Below are 16985 nucleotides of genomic sequence, written 5' to 3' on the forward strand. Positions count from 1 at the left end.
GAAATGTAGTGGTAATGTTACGTTTATTACTGCGACAGGTGTTTTGAGTGTGAGCGGGGTGATGCGAGCACTAAAACTCGTCCTGTCTCCTCGGTGGTTGGATAGAAAAGAGAGCGATCGCTTGACGCAGCGCACGCACATTTCCTTAACCGGATGCGTGTCCTGACGTTTTACCATCCAACCCACGTTTACAGGCGTAGGTGCAAGCGTTAGCGCCAACACACCCCCTCCCGTGAACTCGCTTATCAATGAATACAATTTTAATATATAACGCAGTTCACTTATACTAACTCGCCTACGCCACCTTTAAGCTATTTAATCTTCTAATTTCTAACTATTCAATTCAATATTTCGATTTTCATTTTGGGTTCATGTTCAATGTTCAATTTCATTTAGTGCTTAGGAGCGTATATCAATCTTCGCTAATTTGGATATTGCTCTCCTATATGTTCCTTCCTTCGTATAAACTAGTGCCTGGCGTATTCTACCATCATATCCTTGGCAAACATCCACCACTTTCCCTCGTAACCACTTGTTCTTTCTTTTTTCATCTACAATGAACACTAGATCACCTTTTTTAACCGGTTCCGTTTCTTCGAACCCTTTTGTACGACGTGTGATTACGGGAAGATATTCTATTATCCACCTTCGCCAAAACATACTAATTTTCTTCTGAGACAGTTCATAACTTTCCATCATTTTTGATGCGGATGTAATGTAATCTATTGGTGGTTGCTTTGCTCCCGACGAGGATCCGAGCAAAAAATGGTTTGGGGTTAAAGCCTCTGCCTCTTCTGAGTCTATAGGAAGATAAGTCAACGGTCTCGAGTTAACTAAAAATTCTGCTTCAACTATAAGGGTGCTTAAACCTTCATCACTAAGTTTTCTTAGATCATCAAAGGCTACACTCTTCATTGCTACTTTGACTGATCTGACCATTCTTTCCCAGGCCCCACCCATGTGTGGTGTTCCTGGTGGAATACAATGCCATTGTGTATTAGTGTTCGTGAAGGTTTGACACAAATCACCGTTTATATTAATTAGCTCTTGTTGCAAAATAGCCTTAGCGCCCTGAAAGTTAGTGCCATTGTCACTATAAATTTCCAAAGGTGCGCCTCTCCTGCCAATAAATCTCCTAACGCATGCAATGCAAGATTCTGTGGTCAAGCTATGCACAACCTCTAGATGGATAGCTCTTACCGTGAGGCACGTAAATAGAGCCACCCATCGTTTTGCATTGCTTCTACCGATTTTTACTAAGATAGGTCCGAAATAATCCAGACCTATGTAGGTAAACGGTCTATGTGAAACTGCTAGACGAGCCGGTGGCAAAGGTGCCATCCTAGGCGTATGTGGAATTGCCTTACGGATCTTACAATACTGGCAATTTCCAATCACTTTTTTCACTTCTGTCCTCATCCTAGAGATATGGAATTTTTGACGAAGTTCATTTACTATAGTTTCCTGATGAGCATGTTTCATATTTTGATGATACTTTAGAATCAGTAGTTCAACTGCTTTATGGTTGCGAGGTAGTATGATTGGATGTTTCACATCGAATGCTAAATCATCCATCATCTCGATCCTACCCTCACAACGTAAAATTCCCTTTTCATCCATAAAGGGGGATAACTGCCACAGTGTACTATCTTTGGGAATACATCTTAGATTTTCCGTGCTGGACTTAAGAATCAAAACTTCTTTAGGATAGATTTCCTTCTGAACGATTTTCCAAATAGTTTCCTCTGCTAACGCTAATTCCTCTCTAGTTAAATGCGAGTGTTCGTTTTCGCGCTTGTGTAATCTAGCATGACTAATGAACCGATGAATCCAACCAAAGGTTCGATGAAGTCTCTTAAAATTACTAAACCTTTCAAATTCAATTATCTTTGAAGGTTCGCTTGGCACATGTAAATGTTGTTGATTTTTAAGTTCTTCTACGGAAACTAAGGTATTCGTCTTTAGCTGTGGCCACTCATTTTCAGGATCGTACAAGAAATCAGGCCCCTGAAACCATCTGGATTCGAAATTCATATTCGGTTCTTTGACGGATTTTGTGCCGTCGTCAGCAACATTTTCCTTCGAAGGTACATAGCGCCATTCAGTTGGATTGGTCGTACTGAGTATTTCACCCACACGACAGGCTACAAAAGCACTATATTTTCTATGATCCGCAAAAATCCATGAAAGAACCGTATTGGAGTCACTCCAGAAATATCGCTTCGTTATAGGTATGGTATGATGAGTTTGTACGAACTCGGCTAGCCTTGTTCCAAGCACAGCTCCCAACAACTCTAACCTTGGTATTGATAAGGTTTTCAAAGGTGCTACCTTCGCTTTCGCGGAAACTAATGTGCATTGCACCTTTCCCTTCTCTTCCACGCGGAGATATATTGCACTACAATATGCTTCTTCGCCAGCATCAACGAACACGTGCATCTGTAGAGAATTATACAATTGGCTAGATGCACCTATAAAATAACACCTAGGTATTCTTAATATATATAATTTATCAAATAGTTTTGTCCACCTTTTCCACGTAGAGTAATGTTCTTCACCTATTTCATCATCCCATTCAAGTTTTTTGCGCCAAATATTTTGCATTAATATCTTTCCCTGTATTGTATAATGGCTAATCATGCCCAATGGATCGAAAATACTCATAAGACATTTCAATACTTGTCTTTTGGTTGGCTTACTCTTGAGGTTAATGAAATTCTTAATATCATCACTAATTGCTGTTGAAAAGGCAAGAGTGTCACTGCAGGGTAGCCATAACATTCCTAATACTCTTTCACTCCACTGATCTCCATGCACGCCTAAAGTTTTCCCATCAACTCGATTCAATTCCTTTAAATGAGATAATATTTCATCATTATTGGAAATCCAATTCCTCATCTCAAACCCTCCTTGCGCGTGTATGTACTTAACTTCTAGGGCGACCCTTTTGGCTTCGTCAACAGTTTCAAAACTGCCTACGAAATCATCTACGAAATGTTCTTTGACTATCGCTTCGTAAGCTCTTGGAGATTCCTTTTCGTATGTTTGCGCATTCAGATCTTTCACATACCTAGCCGACGCTGGAGAGCAAGTTGAACCAAAGGTTGCTACATCCATTATATAAATGTCGGGTTCCTTTTCCGGATCTGACTGCCATAGGAATCGTTGAGCATTTTTATCCTCTGCTCTGATTCGGATTTGGTGGAACATTTCTCGAATGTCACCACTAACAGCATACAAATACTGTCTGAACCTAAAATATATAGATGGTAAGATTGTGACGATCAGTTCTTCAGGCCCCTTCATAAGCATACTATTTAACGATACTTCACCTACTGTTGCAGCCGCATCCCATACAATCCGAACCTTGTTCGGCTTCTTAGGGTTGGTTACGACGCCTATCGGGAGGTACCATACTTTTCTCTGATCGACAGAGGTCAGTTCCTCTTTACTGGCTACGTGCGCATATTGTTTTTTCACATAATCTTGCAGTTGGTTAGTTATGTTTTCTCTAATGTTAGGATTTTTCAAAAGTTTCCTTTCCAACTGTTTATGCCGTTTGTACGCCATGCCGTAGCTGTCAGGAAATACAACTTCATCGTATTTCCATAATAAACCTGTTTCATATCTTCCTCCTACTTTCCTAGTTGTTTCATGGAGAATTTTGCGACTTCTTTCTTCTTCTTTCGTTGCAGGTAGTGGCACTGGTTTAGTTCCCAAATCTTCACCTGCAAAATACGTTCTTAATTGTGTATTGATATTGGTATCGAATGTTCCATGTACATGAAAACTAGGATAATCTTCAGTTGCGAAAGCTTTACCACCATAAACACACCATCCTAATCGTGTTTTTGTCGCTATTGGTTGCAAATCCTCGCCTTCTCTTATTTTCAATGGCGCGGCAATTTTAAGATGGTCTATACCTATCAACATTTTTGGTACTTGTTCGTAATAGGGTTCGATAGGTATTCCTTCACAATGTTTAAACTTTGCCAAAAATTGTTTGCTTAAGGTTTGTTCAAACAAGCTAAGATTTTCTACTGTTCTCACATTGTTTAAGGTATAGCGTTTAGATTTGTTTTTACCAGAAATTTCCATTGAAACTATTTCAGAATTTTCCTCAACACGTGTAACGTCACCGGTCCATTTTAAGTAAAGTGGTTCTCTAGTACCTGTTATTCCTAAAGTGGTTGCGATGGATTGGTCGATGAGTGTCAATGATGAACCTTCATCTATGAATGCATACGTCTGTACCCGTTTGTCTTTGTTGTGCAATGTAATAGGAATCATTCTAAAAAGTAATTGTATAGGATCCACATGATAAGCATTATGAACGGCTGTACTGACAGCGTTAGTAATTGGGGGAGCGTGTAGTAGAGGATGGTGATCCCTCAAGCAACTTTCTAACCTACATTTTATAGGAAATTTGCACGGTCTTCTGCCATGTGGTTTTAAACATTTTCTGCACAAACCTATTTGCCTTACCACATCCCATTTTCTAGATAGCTCCAATGTTTCAAATTCTTTACATTTCCTTAACTCATGCCCGTTCTTTTTACACATTGCACAATGTAATATTTTCGCCTGATTTTCCGCATCATGTAGTTGTACGCGACCATGCACCCTTTTGGTTTCAACATTCGAATGTACTACATCCGTACGAGTTTTCAAACTACTAGCAGCAGCGACAAGATTCTGAATAAAACGATTAAATTCCCTTATCGATACTTCTCTACCCGTTTCCACTGTGTAACATTGGCTTGACAATGCCCAATCTAGTTGTAAATGACCTGGTAATCTATCAACCAACTCTTCTAGAAGTATAGGATTACCCAAATGGCTTTCCATTTCTGCTGCTGTTAGATAATCACACGCATTTCCGACAGCTACTCCAAAATTCATTAGGGTTTCAATTCTATCCGTTCTTATTGGGGGTGTCGCTTTGATTTTGTTCAATAATACATTTACTACTACCTTTGGTCTTCCAAAATGAAATTTAAGTATCTCTATTGCACGTGGTACCGATGCAGGCAATATTAATTGACCTTTCACTATTTCTAATGCTTTGCCTTTCAAACATCGCGTTAGTCGGATTAGATTCTCTTCATTATTATAACCGCACACTATGTTACTTCGTCTGTAGCTACTTATAAAGAATGGCCAATCGTCCGGCGCTCCGGAAAAGGACGGTAAATCACGAGGCATTGTCTTTCTTGCTTCTTTCTATTCACTCGTAGGCTCTGCTTCACGTGATCTTACCTGATCATCCTTGCTAGCGGTTGGTACACGATCTAACGTCAGATCGCACACCATACCGCGGTCTAACGCCGATGGGACACTCGTTGTTTCAGCTGCCGTTGCTCGGTTTGCAGAATATGCGACACGTTCCGCCGATCTGCCCATGGTTGTATCGGTTGCCGGATTCATCGTCATCGTAGCGCCTAGTACCAAGTCGGTTGTAAGGTCAAACACCTTGCCGCGTTCAAACGCCGTGCTGGACAGCTTCGGTTCTCCCGAGGATACGGCTATCGCTGCCGAATTTGATGCGTCTCCGATGCTTATCGATGTATTACGGATTGCCTTTGTATGTGTTGCAATCGCTGCCGATATCATTGTAGACGGCTTGTCTGATGATAGTTGCGTATCATCTCGTTGTTCGCCTTCCACGTGCTCGTTCTCCAGTTGCAACATTTCGAGCTCGATCTCGAGGAGCTTTTTTTTAATCGCCAGCTCCTCTCTTCTCCTTATCCGTTCATCTGCAGTGCGTTGCTCTGCTGTTGTGAGCTGCCCATACTTTGGGCGCACATGTTCGTTATCGCTGCTGTCAGACAGAGAAAGCGATATCGCCGAACCGTATTTGCCCGCGTGGGGCTCCACTTCCTTCCTCTGTGGTTCATCAATCGCCAGGTTAGCATGAGGCGTCGAGATTCCACTACTTTCGTGATGATCGATCGCCAAGTTAGCAGGAGGCGACGAAATTTCACTATGCTCACTTTCCATTCCATTTAGTTTCACACGAGATTTACACGAGAAACGTTACGGAGTTTTAGATTTGTTACGTTTATTACTGCGACAGGTGTTTTGAGTGTGAGCGGGGTGATGCGAGCACTAAAACTCGTCCTGTCTCCTCGGTGGTTGGATAGAAAAGAGAGCGATCGCTTGACGCAGCGCACGCACATTTCCTTAACCGGATGCGTGTCCTGACGTTTTACCATCCAACCCACGTTTACAGGCGTAGGTGCAAGCGTTAGCGCCAACAGGGATTGTGATCCCTAGCGATCCGGGATCATCGTTGCATGGAAATAGCTCTCTCCCCATACACTCCCCCCCCCCCCCCCCCCCCCCCCCCCTTTCCACCCATTCCAACAGAGATCAGGGATCATTCGATCCCATCCTATTCCGGTATCGAGTAAATTTACACGATCCGATCCCAACTTTGGGATCATTTCCCATCACTTCCTTCAACCAACAGAAAGAACGGAGGGATCACTTTGATTTCGATTGCCATCTTTAACTTTTGCTATCTGTTCTAACATAACTTCGATAGCATTTGCCTAACAAATTAGATGATAACGTGAACAAAATCTGAATCTAAACACAATCTGAATCTGAGCTATAACAGAAGAAACAAGACTGGAATCAAACACATGTGGCAAGGAACTCGTGCGTTGCTCATCCTGTTGTAGCATTTACCGTTACAATTTCACGGATGGCATATTTACAATCATCATGACAAACAAAACTAGTTCGTCACAACATATGACCAGACAAACAACAAACAAACCACAAAACATCATACGTGAATCTACAATAGATTTCAGTAACTATTGTACCAGTGGAATGACCGGTAAAGTACCAAACATCCTCTGGGATAGTGTTATGGATATTAAAATATGTTGAGAATCTCACTATGAACGAAATACATGCGTGCATTGACCGAACAAAACAGCTCTGCAATGTTTAAAATGAGTTTTTTGCTAACAATCTCTACGCGGAATGTAAATTCACGTTCAAAAAGTGAGGTTAAAAACGAAGCATTTTTGCAACAGTGGACTGTGTGTGTACGTTTGTTGACGTTTGTGTATGTCTGCAACGGGCGCAACCGAGAAGGAACGACTTCGAAGAAGCGAACAGCACTAGAAATTTCGCTCCGATTGAGAGAGCTTTCGAGGGGGGGCTCGATTCGGCGGGAGTGCAAGCAGGAGCGAAATAGCTATTAGAGCGAGCACTTTCTGATTTTGTATGGAAAAGGTCCAATTGCTTTCCTTGGGAACGCCGCATATCCGTTTTTCAACACAGCTTGAATCGCATCGACTGTCGATCGCTTTTTCCGGAAACCATACTGCCGTTCCGATAGTCCATTTTGACCTTCCGTGTGCGTAGTCAGGCGGTCCTGGATTGGCATCTCCTGTACCTTGGCCAAGTTGTCAATCAGTCCCAAGGGTCTTAGGGCTGATGGGCCGCCCGGGGGCTTACCTGGCTTTGGTATAAGCACCAGTCATTGCCGCTTCCATATCGACGGAAACTGGCCAGACAACAGTGTGCTTTGGAGAATGACCTGGAACACCGATGGATACGCCTGCATGACAGCCTTTAGAGCCTCGTTAGGAATGCCGTCCGGACCGGGGGCCTTTCCTGGCTTGAGGCGTGCCGCAAACCTGAGGACTTCGTCGATTGTTACCGGCACAGGTTCGGACTCTGGGTTGCTGAAAATAGGGCTCAGCACCGGAGCGCCGTGAGTCGGGAACAGCTGCTCAATGATGCCCTTAAGCTTTACGGGGCATCGTTCAACCGGCTCGTGCTTCCTCCCTTTCCCCATCAGCACCTTGAAGGCAGTTCCCCATGGTTTCCGAGCGACGGTGACGCTGAGCTCGAGAAAATGCCGCCTTTTGCTCGCCTTGATCTCCCTTTTCAGGTCCGACCTGGCCGTAACGTAGTTGGCCCTCAGTTGCTCATTGGTTGCAGAACACATTTCGCCTTGTAGTTTTCTGCGCATTGCTATGCAATTATCCCGATGCCTTTTGATGGAGGTATTCCACCAGTAAGCTGGAGGTCTTGCATGGCTCGGCTCTTTCCTCCTGGGCATCGTGGCGTTGCATGCCCTGGACAAAGCTGCCACTAGAGCCAGTGCGTCGCGTGTTTCTCCGAAATCGCCGAAGGTTAACGCCGCCAGGAACAGTTCCTCGTCGAACAGTTGAGTTTTCCAACCACGGATACTCGTTGGGGGAAAGTGAACTGGACCGCGCCTTCTGTTGATGCAGTACCGGATCACATGATGGTCACTGAGAGTGTACGCTTCGCTCACTCGCCAATTCAGGTCGTGTACCAGGACGGGACTGCAGAACGTTACGTCAATAATCGACGTCCTGTCGTTTCTGCTAAACGTGGGAGTAGAGTCAACGTTACCCAATACCACGTCCAATTGAGCGTAGCTCTCGAGCACCGCATCTCCCCTGCTATTTGTCCGTACACTTCCCCATTCAACTGCCCAGGCGTTGAAGTGTCCAGCTACAACTACCGGACTGCACCCAACAAGCTCCGAAACGAGGTTGTTCAGCATGTCGTTGAATTTGTCGTACTCCCAGCTTGGGGGAGCATAGCAGCTGCAGAAGTACACCCCGTTGACCTGGGCTATTATGAACCCCTCGAAATCACTGGATAACACTTTTTGAATGGGGAATTTCCCCACAGTCCAGATCGCGGCTATTCCTGTCTTCTGTTATATAGTTGCTCGTGTTATCAGGTGCTCGGTATGGTTTCGACAGTATGACCAGATCTGCTTTCTCCTCCACTATCACCAGCCACAGGAGGTCCTGTGCCGCCTCGCAGTGGTTCAGGTTCACTTGGATTACTTCCATGTTTTCCTGGCCGCCTGGCAGTAGCTTCCTCCGACTTGATGTGCGTTGCTACCCAATGGGCATATTAAGCACACAGCTGGCTTGACACAGGTGCGAGCCTGGTGCCCCTTCTCCCCGCAACGTAAACAGAGCTCACTTCTGTCAGGACCTTTACAGTCCCTCGACACATGATTGTATTCCCAACAACGGAAACACCTTCTGCTTTGAGGAAGAATGCGGACCCGACAGATGGACCAATCAATCTCAATCTCACCGACGGCTGCTATAATCCCTGCTAATTTTACCGGTATTCTGATAAGCGCTGTCTGCGTGCCGTTGAACGCTGGCTTCAGCTTAACATTGAATCCTGCGCTGCCTAGTTCGAAACGGCTTCGCAGTGTGTTTTCGACTGCCTCTGCTGTGGTCACCTCGTCAATGTCACGGCATTCTATGGTCGCTTCGTCTCCACGTACGGTAACTTTTCCATCTTCTCCTATAGACTTCTGTAAAAGTTCCTTATAGCCAGTACCGCTGGCTGTTTCGGCTTTCTTCAGCTCAAAGATCATGTTGCCCTCTCTGGTGCGTCTGATCTTCGAAACCTGCTTGCCAAGAGCTTGAAGCTTCGGATCTTTCTTAACGCGGCGCAGGATGTCCGCATAGGATTCCTTTTCTTTCAGACCTATGACAATCGCTTCTGTTTTCGGCCGCATTGCTGGTTTCTGCGGAAGATTAGTCTTCGCAGTATCCTCTACGGGTTTTGCTCTCTGTTGCTTCCGCTTGAGAACTGTATTCCACTGCGTGATTTGAGGGGTGGTGTCACTCTTCTGCTTCTTCTGCCCCTCATCCTCTTCATCCGGCGATCTCTGATTTCTTCCGCGTTTTGACGATCCTTCTTGCGGTATGATTGGTGTCATCGTGGGACCATGAGCTACTTGAGCATAGCTAGGCGCCTTCGCAACTCCTTCTTCCCGCTGCTTCCAGGATTGTAGCTCGCGTTCCACACTGCTAAGAGCGGCTAGAATCTTCACCGACATCCGCTTTATGTCCTTATGGACGTTGTGGCGGTCTTTCGTGAACATATGTAGTTCCCTCGCCGTGTCAAGTGCTTCCTGCAGGCTGTTACTAGGCAAAACTTCTACGCTTTCTTGTCTGTCTTTCTGCTGTATTAGCTGGCCTCCAACGGTTTTTGCCAGCATAATCTCGTTCTCCATGCGCTCTTCGCTGGGTTGACAATTTCCTCCTGCGGTTGGCTTACCTGGCATCACATTTTCCCTTACTTCTACTACTTCGCCTTCTACCATCGACTGAACATTCCCATTTGGCGGCTAGCGCGCAGTCTTGCTGCTCCGGCCAAAGAAAGCACCAATATCTTTTAATGCGGTACCCAAAACATTTGGGTGGCTCGCTTCGTACTCACTCATGGCATCTGAAAATGCGTTGCTCACGTCTGGATGCACCCTAAGCGCCTGGAATCACCGAACGCTCACGCAGGACACTCAAACAGACCACCCACGCAGGATACTCAGGCCGGATCTCTCTCCCAAACTCTGCACAGAGTGGAGAGAGAACACGAACCGATACACACTAAGCCAGCTACGCATATGCACTTATGTACGTGTGAACGCAACCGTAACGACTGATCTCACGTACACTTAGACGCAGCCTCTCTTGACGGATACGCAAAATAAAAGGACGCGTCTCCAACACAAACTTTCAACTAATACGGACACTTTTGTTGCTAGCGCCCGTTACTGCTGTTTTCAAAAAATCCACTCCACTGTGAGCACTGAACGGCTTGCAGATACACAGCGCGACCGCTCCTGATACTCGGTTGCCACTCGAAGACGCAACCGTTAGTCTGTGGTCAGGGCGAAACGGGCTCACGAAGCTCGCCAATAAAGCGCAAAAGTTACGGCCTCGGTTTTCACGGTGGACGCGAATCCAAACACGCTGACTCCACAATATGAGCTAGATTGCATCTAGACCTATTCACTGTTTCACGGAAAGTTTCACGTCAACCACTATTTCACACAGTGCGATGCAAAAAATGCGTTACTGCTCAATTCCTGCTTTGGATGCTGGTGCTCCTGCTGTTACTCGTTGTTGGTGCCCTTGCTGCCCACTACATTGCCCGGTGTTGCTGCCTAATTCCTGCCGTTGCTAACCCCACTGCTGCTGTTATAATTTTCAACGTCAATTTTTACAGAATCCGTCACCGTTCGCAAACGTGATTTCCATTAATGTTGCAGATTGGATAGTTTGGCACTGTTGTGAGAACGAACCCATCCCATTTAATGAATGTAGCCGTAAAGCACCTTTAACACTGGCCATATAATAGAAAAACGGATTCAATGATTTTTTGCTTTAATTTAATTTTTTTATTTTGTAATGGATTGTTTATCGAGTGTGACGATTGTTGCGAACAATGTGGGATGCAATATGCTTGCGAATGTTCAGCATTTCGTTGGACGTCGTTGACGAGAAGTTTTGCAAATTTGTCATTGTTCCCGTCGATCTATCGTTTGATCTGTCGACCAACGTTAGGTGAGTGTCGTTAAGCCGTAAATTCCGTTTTCTAATAAAATTGTGAAGGTATACCGTCGTCAATACGACGGTCTTCACTGTTTCGGGTTGAAGAAGGATGGGACCTTTGTAAATGCGGAACCGGCTTGCCAAAATGCCGAACGCATTTTCCACAACCACTCTAGCGCGAGAGTGGCGTGTGTTAAATATTCGCTCCATACTTCCTGCAGGATGCTCACCACCGAAGGGACGTATGCAATAATTTGTAAAAGGAAACGCCTTGTCTCCTAGCAGGAAGTATGGAGCTCGAATGTTGTATGGTATCTGCAATGGTTCAGGTTCCGGGATGTTGAGGCTATTGTGTTTCAAACGCTGGAAGAGGCTACTGTTTTTAAATACACCTCCGTCGGAAATGCCAGCTTTTCCTCCAATTTCGGCATGCAGAAAATTGTAGTCAGCATCAACTACCGCAAGTAGTACAATGCTGAAAAAAAGTTTGTAGTTATAATATTCTGAACCACTGTGGCTTGGTGCTCGAATTTGAACATGTTTCCCATCGATGGCTCATTATAATTAGATGAATTAGATGGCATGGGGAAAATTCCACCGGTCTTCAAACTTCTTTGAAATTTCTCGCCATTGCTGTGTAGTGGACGGCATCTGAAAGAAAAACATAACATTTAAAATTATTTTTTTATTTGAAAATGTATTTATAGAATAGCAAACCACCACGCCGGTATTTTATTAATAGTTACTTTGTGTTACTTGTGCCTTGTTTTTATAAACTTTTGGCAGATGATTTTACAAGTTTGTTACGAGTTAAGATACAAGTTAAGATTAAATGTATTTGTTTTATTTGCTTTCCGTTCTACGACGACGATGACGACGACAACGACCAAGGACTACGCTCCTTCCAAACCATCCATCCACCAAACCAAACATCCTCTCGTTCATCTTCTTCCCATACTAATCCAGAACTGTCTGCTAATAAACATAGTAATAATAACCCTTTCCTATACTAGTCCCATAATGTCCTCTAACCCTATCATCCTCCCAACAACATCAGTACCCAACACCCTACCACTTCCTGCTCCTGCAGTCACCGTAAGCCGCACAACAGAAGAGCAACGTGTTCGTGCCACTGCTTACGGGCAGTACATAGCTGCATGGGTGCTGGCTTACGATGCTTCCGAGCAGCTGGAGGCAATTAACTGCCTGGAAGAGGCAAAGCTGCTCATCGATAAAGCGCATCGGTAATTCGCTTAATTTTTTTCCGCGCGGAAACTGAGAGCGAGTTAGAAATATAAGTAGTAAATAAATACAATGTTATATTTTAATAATATTTTTCTTGTTTCCTCATTTTAAGCTTTCAGTCGAGCAGCAGGAGTAATCCTTGACTGTGAATCTGAATCCATAACTCCCAAGATACAGAAGACTTTACCAAGAAACGTATATCATGCTCGGATACGTCCGGTAATCTTCTATGGTCCTGAGTCTTGAACGATATAAGTTCCTCAAACACCTGTGATAAAGTTTTTAACGGATCTCAATCATAACGATTCTAACCCAAAAAGGCTATGTAATGAAAAAACTAGTTTATTCAGTGTTGAAATAATTATATATTTTTTTCATTCATTTGCTTATCTGTCCAATGGCATTATCTTTTCTTTTGATGACTTGAAATACTTTAGGAACATTAGGCGCTGCATGTTGAGGTGGTATGCGGACTGTGGAACAGCATGCGACGAGTGAAGGTGTTGGGCAAAACTACGCCCGGGATGAACGTTTGCCCTAGCTCTCATCGTTTTTTTCATTCTCCTTCTTCGTCATCGCTGACCGTCTAAGCTGTCAACCATGTTGTTTGTTTTGGTTTTTGCTACGCTTCAGCATCGTATCGTTTCGTTGTGATATTTTTGTTAAAAAGTGTAGTTTATGCTGTTTATTTTAGTGGAAAGAATTATAGTGTGATTATCTATCTAGTGTGCATTGCAAGAATCTGTTTCCAATCGGATTAGTGCCTTGTATTTAGTTTTAACTGCAGGTATGTATGGATCCTGTTAGTCGATTTGTCCCGTGTTTTGCGCATTTTAGCCTTGCCGGCCGAAGAATTCACGTAAGTATGACTATGTGGCTGCCTACGTTACGAATTATCCTCCTTGTACTGTCCCTTATATACTGCCCCTAATATATGGAGCAGTATCTACTATCCGGAACAGTCCGGATAACATACGGAGCAGTATCAGCGTCCAGCGACGATCAACCAAAACTATGTATGTTTCCGGATGTCCCTCTTTTGATTGCTAAGGTGAAATTGTAGTTCAATTGACTATTACATCTAACGGCTAAACATTGTTTTCTTTTCTTGTGATTGTTCTTTTAGGTGTAACGAAACCACCTACAACGAAAGCAGCTCAGTTCTGATGCCATGCCATGCTACCATGCTGCAACTGCAGCAGTGAAGATCGATGGTTTATGGTTTTATTGAGTTAAATTATGTGAAGAATGATTCAGGTTCAGTCCAATTAAATGGTTGGAACAAGCAAGTTTCGGCACTGTGAATCATGTGATCGGATATGGCATAGAAAAACATATAATGGACACCGAAGCCATCTTTTCTTACCATACGGGTTAATGTTACGGTACGTCCTTTGACGAAGGTAATGATTGTGTTAATAGGATTCACATCCATACGTTACGTAAGATTACGTGGCATTAGAATTAATAACATGTTTACTATATTGTTAACTATTGTTCCCTTTTTAGGTTCCAGTATGGTATCGCCAAAATAAAGTATTGCAGATTCTTCTGGTAACCGACCAAGGCCACAACCGTAAAATCGACAATACGTGGCACAATATGATTCAAAACTGGGAACTTGCTTGCTGGTTCAAGACTGTGGCTTGCCCAATGACGACGCACCATATGCTTTGGTAAGTGAATACTATATTTTTCAATCGTTAGTAAGTGAACACAAAAGATCCTTGGTTGATCTGTTCATAATATGTATACAATTTTACTGCTTATTGATTTTCAAGTTGCGTGTATCTGACGCTTGATTATCAACACTTCTTTCAATATAATCTTTTCTCCTTCTGTTAGGGTGAGGGACTCAAGCGGGCTCGCCAAATTGTTTGCACTCGGCTCACTAGACGGCTTCCGGAGCGGCACTGGCATCCTACTTGCGGTATCACATGAGCTTAACAACAATGCTGTAGATGGTGTAGAACGATTCGCTAAAGGAACTTGCTGCAACTCTGGCTGAAAGTGATTGTTTGTCTTGGGCGACTTACGCACCGGTGATGTTGCACTACTGCTCGCATCTTCTGAGTGAAATGAAACATCCGTGGCAGGGTCTTGATGTGCCAAACTATTGGTCACTCCACGCTCACTTGTCGGCTTCCGTTGCTGCTGTGGCATTCCATTCAATCCTTTGGTTGGCGCTGACTTATCCTGAATCAATCCTTGTTGGATGGTTTAGCTCCCAGCGTGTACACGTTTCCCACCAACGTGCTGTACCAGATTAGCATTAGATTGCAATGGCAAATGTACCACCGTTGGCACAGGGGTCGGAGGATCAACACAGACAGTGACATTGGCAGATATGAATTGTTGGTATGAAGAAAATTTTAGTTGTAGTTAATTTAATCCGTCATGTTTCATATTTCTAAAACCGTACCTTATATTCCAGCATTCGCGTTACATTTGCATTCGATGACATCGGAGGAGGAAGTAATGCAAAAGAATCTCCTAATGAAGCTGGCTCCTTCATTCGGTCATCTTTCTTTGGAGCGGACATCATGCAGCTTGAAATACAGTTTATAAAACAGGTGATTTAAAAATCCAGCAAGATCATGTAACATAGCATATAATGCTTCTCTCACTTCTACTTACAGGAGCACTATACAACATAAATAAAAATGATATTCACGATCACTTTTTAGTAGCGTACACATCCAACAGCTACAAAACACTTTAAGGAAATGTTTTAAACCAAGCATGAAGCTCTGTTGCTACAACTTTTTTGAATAATCCTTTTCTCACGGACACGAGGCGTAACGCTGGAGTTTGAAGATAGATTTTGTTGTTGGCTGGTTGTTGCTCGTATATATACCGGACTAACGCGTTGGTCTCGGGTAGCTTAAGCGTTAACGGAAGTAGCATAGAGAGTGTAGGCGTAGGAGGATTAGGATTTGTACCCGTTGACTAAGCGCAGCGAGGATTGCGTTGCTGTCTAGACAGTCCATGTGGAAATTCAGTTTTAGCTGAATTTTGGCTGAATTTTGCTCGCATATATACCGGACTAACGCGTTGGTCTCGGGTAGCTTAAGCGTTAAGAAGAAGGATAGAGAGTGTAAGCGTAGAAGGATTAGGATTTGTACCCGTTGACTAAGCGCAGCGAGGGTCGCGTTGCTGTGTAGACAGTCCTTGTGGAAATTCTGTGTTAGCTGTCTAGTAAAGTTTATGTGGTTTCCGTATTATTGTTTGCCAGCTTCGGCCTTGCTGCTGGGTGCCCGATTAGTACAGGACAGGAATAACGAATAAGCGTAGAATAGCCGGAAAGAATGAATAGAGAAAGGGGTGCAAAATGGACGAGACAGGATATGGAAAGATCTGTTTGCTGGATGCGAAACTTTGTACGCTTCCTATACGCTTGCTGTAACATCCGCTACAGGTTGAAAAAAGCAGCCTGATATGACCAGGTAGGCGAGATAACAATATTAGCACTGGTAGAGTCGTGCGTTGTTAAAAAACCCATCAACCCACCATATTAATATTTACTATTAATTTCAATTACAGCGAACACGCTCATCCGGCAGATACATAGCAATGATCGCGTTTCATACGTAATCGACCGATATGGTATCGATCGTTACCTTCAAGCTTGTAATATGTTTCATTTAACGTGCCAAAAGTGTTTGCTAAAGATGATAAGCATGCGTATGTTTTCTTTATTGTTTTCATTTCAGTGTAGATGTACACGATACGACAACAGCTGTTGTGGTTGCATTGAAACGTTGATGATTCTAACGACATGCGTTAGAAAAGATGACTCAAGCAACGCGGGTCTTTTTTTTCTTTTGGAATTTACAACTCTACCCAAAACAGGTAATGTAAATAAAAGTAACCATTTACCTCTTCTGATTTATGCTATTCGAGATTGTACAAGCACTTTCTTCACTCCATTTTATTTTTCGTTTATTGTAGGTGATTTTGTGTGACACCAATTGCATTGAAAGTACTAGTACGACAGCCTATATGGAAAGCCAACCGATCCACTTGTGGTACGACCGAGTGCGCAGCGATTACGAGTGTTGGGACAATTTTCATGCCGTCATCCATCATATTGACGGATTCAATTACTCGGTGCTCTAGTTAATATTCCGATCATCGAGGATCTTTGAAGCTACCATTCAACACGGCTTCCAAACCTTTTGTGTGAAAATTTAGGTTATATAATGATAGAAATATTGTACATACAATATTACATATGTGGCGACCAGAGCATCGCAAATAGCCAAGACACAAAATAGCGCCACCTAGGCAAAAAAGAGGGTACTAAACAAATTGCTAGTTGGGAAGTTTTGCCTGGACACGACGAACACAATCAGTCCTTTGTTCCTAGGT

The sequence above is a fragment of the Anopheles marshallii genome, chromosome X (assembly GCF_943734725.1).
Source record: "Anopheles marshallii chromosome X, idAnoMarsDA_429_01, whole genome shotgun sequence".
In the NCBI taxonomy this organism is placed as follows: domain Eukaryota; kingdom Metazoa; phylum Arthropoda; class Insecta; order Diptera; family Culicidae; genus Anopheles; species Anopheles marshallii.